Genomic DNA, 5,065 nt, shown 5'->3' with positions numbered 1-5,065 from the left:
AACCTTTAGCAGCTGCTATCAGACAAGATAGAAATATTAAAGGCATCCAACCCCAAAATATTGAGTATAAAATGAGTCTTTATGCTGATGATGTATTACTTTTCCTCCAGAACTCACAGACGTCTCTCACTCACACGATCACACTCATAAATAAATTTTAAGCACTTTCTGACTACTCTATCAATTGGTCTAAGACCACAGTTCTGCCCATTAACTGTAGGGTCCAGAATATACCTGCGATCACTTTACAGTCAGGAAATATTAGATATTTAGGCATAAACATTTCCTCCAGGCTCTCAGAGCTAACAAAGCTAAATTATGTGCAATTATTAAAGACAGTAGAGGACGATCTCTCTCGTTGGAAGTCCTTACCTATATCACTTATGGGGAGAGTTACAACCATTAAAATGATGATACTACCAAAAGTTAACTATTTGTTCTCAATGATCCCCATAAAACCATCTGCTACTTGGTTTAAGTCACTAGATTCATGCATCTCCAAATTTCTGTGGAAAAACAAACCACCACGTATTAGTTTAAAAACGCTACAGAAAACCAAGGAAAGTGGTGGATTAGATTTACCTCATTTTCAGCACTATTCCTTAGCCAATAGGTTACAGTATATATCAAACATGGTTTAAACCTAGCCCTATAGATGAACCATTGATATATATAGAACAAGCATTGTGTGATAATCTGGAAGTCTCTGACCTGCCACCTATTAGTCAAAACGTAAAAAGAGCCCCTTCCACCACATGCCATTCACTGCAACCACCCGCCAAGACCTAATGTGTGTGTGTGTGATGGTTAAGTAGTGATGTCTAAGGTGTAATTAAAACAGGGGCGGGGAACTGCAGAGTGCAGCCAAGGGGACAACCTACGTGGCCCCATCCACTACACCCCACAGAACACACACGCCCCCAAAACCCTTCATGTGTGAGTGTGTGCTGTGTACAGGAGCCAGAAGGGAGAGGGGTATGGGGATATACACCGGGGCAGCTACTCTCCCCCGGAGAAGGCAGCCAGGGTCTGGCTGCAATAGGCACCCCCGCTACCTGGGACCCAACACATGGCAGGAGGGCCTGATGTCCACCAGGCTCGGGGCCTGCAGCGACCATATTCCGGGAGCTACTGTACAACTGGGTCAGACAAAACATCTCTATTAGGGCAGATAGGTCTGGTACATTAGACACCTAAAACAGCACTCACACATACACACACATTGTTTATCACATCCAAAGAACACAACAAGGACAGCAGCTGGCCTGATCATGCCACTCAAAACTGGCCAATTATACTCTGACAAGAAATATGACATGTTTCCGGATAACGGGGCTCGGCCTGACAGATTTCCTGCGGGAGCTCTGGCACTCCGAGTCCAGCGCTGCAATATACTCTACTTGTGACCACTAATAAATACTTTTTTAATAAACCATTACTCCAGCTTATTCTTGGGCTTCCAATGAAAAAATCGGGCTAACAACACTGTGAGGACCATGTGTGCTAAGTTCATTTCCATGTTGATGTTGTCTAAGTCACCCAGTATGCACAGTGTGGGGCATGCAGGAATGTTACACTTTAGCCATGTTGATAGGTCCGTACAGACTTCAAACCAGAACTTCTGGACAGGCGCACAAAACCACAAAGCGTGTGCATAATCATCAGGTGTGTTATCTGTGCAATGTGAGCAGATGTTTGAGTGTGTTAGACCAATCCTGAACATCCTTTGTCCAGTATACTGTGTTTTATGAAGAATTTTGTATTGTATGAGCTGTAAATTAGGATTTTGAGTCATTCTAAAGGTGTTCAAACATGTTTGTGGCCAGAAGCTATGACTAGAACTAATAGATAAATCTGCCTCCCATTTTGAGGATGGTAGAGACATTGTGTCATCTATCTTAGACAATAATTTATATATTTTTGATAGTAGTTTTGGGGTGCAGATGCTTAGAAATTCTGCTACCCTAATCGGGAGTTGTAAGTCTGGTTGGTGGAGGATATATTTCTTTATTATTATAGACTTAAGTTGTTGATATTCTAGGAATTTATTGCTGCCTATCTCATGTTGTGATATGAGCTCATCAAATGAAATAAAATTTCCATTTTGGATTATATGTTCCAGATGTTTGATTCCTTTGATCTTCCACAGAGTAAAGTTTAGCATTTTTTTGTTTTGCAGGATGTCAGGATTGTTCCAGATGGGTGTAAGCTTACACAGGACAAGTGAAGACTTTGTTATTTTAAGAAATTCCCACCAGGCTGTCAGAGAGGTGCTGATGTTAATGCTTTTAAAACATTTGTGATTTTTTACGTTTTGACTAATAAGAGGCAGGTAAGAGATTTCCAGATCATCACACAATGCTTGTTCTATATTTATCCATGGTTCATCTATTGGGCTAGGTGTAAACCATTTTGATATATACTGTAACCTATTGGCTAAGGAATAGTGCTGAAAATGAGGTAAATCTAATCCACCACTTTCCTTGGTTTTCTGTAGCATTTTTAAACTAATACGTGGTGGTTTGTTTTTCCACAGAAATTTGGAGATGCATGAATCTAGTGACTTAAACCAAGTGGCAGATGGTTTTATGGGGATCATTGAGAACAAATAGTTAACTGTTGGTAGTATCATCATTTTAATGGTTGTAACTCTCCCCATAAGTGATATAGGTAAGGACTTCCAACGAGAGAGATCGTCCTCTACTGTCTTTAATAATTGCACATAATTTAGCTTTGTTAGCTCTGAGAGCCTGGAGGAAATGTTTATGCCTAAATATCTAATATTTCCTGACTGTAAAGTGATCGCAGGTATATTCTGGACCCTACAGTTAATGGGCAGAACTGTGGTCTTAGACCAATTGATAGAGTAGTCAGAAAGTATTGAGAATTTATTTATGAGTGTGATCGTGTGAGTGAGAGACGTCTGTGAGTTCTGGAGGAAAAGTAATACATCATCAGCATAAAGACTTATTTTATGCTCAATATTTTGGGGTTGGATGCCTTTAATATTTCTATCTTGTCTGATAGCAGCTACTAAAGGTTCGATGAAAATAGCAAAAAGTGAGGGAGAAAGTGGGCAACCCTATCTTGTACCTCTGCAGACTGAAGCTTGGAGAAATTTGATCATTAGTCCTGACACTTGCATTTGGGGAGCTATATAATATCCTTATCCATTTGATGAAGTGTGACCCAAACCCGAATTTGTTTAATGCTGCAAATAAAAATTTCCAGTTCACTCGATCAAATGCTTTTTCTGCATCTAGAGAGACTATTGTGGTTTCCAGGTTGTTGATGGTAGAATAGTCTATGATCTATGAAACTGATCTATGTTACTGTCTGATGGATCATTTTGTGATGAATATAAGGTTTTATAGAAGTCCCTAAAAGCATTGTTGATTTCATGGGTGACATTTCCTTTTCAGTCTTTAACAGAAGTGATTGTTGTTTTCTCTTTATTTCTCTTTAGTTGGTTAGCTAGGAACCTTCCAGATTTATTGCCATGCTCAAAATTCTCCAAGCGAAGTCTTTGTATCAGAAACTGTGTTTGTTTGTTAATAATTTTGTTTAATTCAATTTAGCTTTTCTTAGTTCATTCAGTGTGTTTCTCTTTGGAGGTACTGTAGACAACTTCTAATGATTTGATCCTGAGTTCTAAATCTGATATCCTTGAACTTTCCCTCTTTTTCTTATTTGATGAAAAAGAGATTATTTTGCCTCTCATGACTGCTTTTCCGGCTTCCCAGAGAGTAAAGGTGACATTCCTGGCAGGTCATTATTTTCTAAATATACAGTTCATTCCATTTTTAAATAATTAATAAAATCTGGGTCTTTTAGTAATGTTATATTAAAACTCTTTTATTCTTCAGTGTGATAGAAACTGGAGCGTGATCACTGATACTGATGGGGTGGATTTTGGTGTCTGAAATGTCCCTCATCAAGGAACTGCTAACTATGAATTCCTTCACTTAAACCAAGTTAAAACTGCTTTGTCCTTCATATTTGTCCATGCTTAAGCTCTTTTCAAACATAAACTTCTTTTTATAACCTTGTATGAGAAAGAACCACACTTGTTCTTCTGGAATCCGAAATTCGCTTTCTTTTAAGAAGATAGTCAGGATTTTAGACATTGCCATAAAATGAATTGCTTCACTCAAACCAAGTTAAAACTGCTTTGTCCTTCATATTTATCCATGTCTAAGCTGGTTTCAAGTATAAACTTCTTTATATTACCTTATATGAGAAAGAACCACACTTGTTCTTCTGGAATCCGAAATTCGCTTTATTTTAAGGAGATAGTCAAAATTTTAGATATTGCCATAAAATGAATTGCTTCACTCAAACCAAGTTAAAACTGCTTTGTCCTTCTTATTTATCCATGTCTAAAATGGTTTCAAGTATACACTTCTTTATATTACCTTATATGAGAAAGAACCACACTTGTTCTTCTGGAATCTGAAATTCGCTTTATTTTAAGGAGATAGTCAATATTTCAGATATTGCCATAAAATGAATTGCTTCACTCAAACCAAGTTAAAACTGCTCTGTCCATATTTGTCAATGTTTAAGCTGGTTTCAAACATAAACTTCTTTTTATAACCTTGTATGAGAAAGAACCACACTTTTGAGCAATAAACTCCTTATGAGGAGTTATGTACGATTTAGGATTTTGCTCTAAAATCAATTCCTTCACTTAAACCAAGTTATTCCAGCTTATTCTCGGATTCCTGATCCTTCAGTGTTGCGCTTTCTTCTACTGCAAAGTACAATGTTGTTCTTTGTTCTTAGTCGATCTAGACATTGATAAATAAGAAGGACAAAGCAGTTTTCACTTGGTTTGAGTGAAGGAATTCATTTTATACATAAAATCCCAAATCATGCAGAACGGATGAAAATAAGCTTATTCTCGGATTCCTGATCCTTCAGTGTTGCTCTTTCTTCTACTGCAAAATCCAATGTTGTTCTTTGTTGAAGTCGATCTAGACATTGAAACGCGACACCGAATGAGCGGTCAGAACAAAGCCTCAATACGGTGTTCCCCTGGTGTTTTTGTTGCTGCCTTGTCTTT

This window comes from Leuresthes tenuis, unplaced genomic scaffold (assembly GCF_036924035.1).
Source record: "Leuresthes tenuis unplaced genomic scaffold, fLeuTen1.0.hap1 SCAF_13, whole genome shotgun sequence".
Lineage (NCBI taxonomy): Eukaryota > Metazoa > Chordata > Actinopteri > Atheriniformes > Atherinopsidae > Leuresthes > Leuresthes tenuis.
This window is presented reverse-complemented; position numbering follows the sequence as displayed.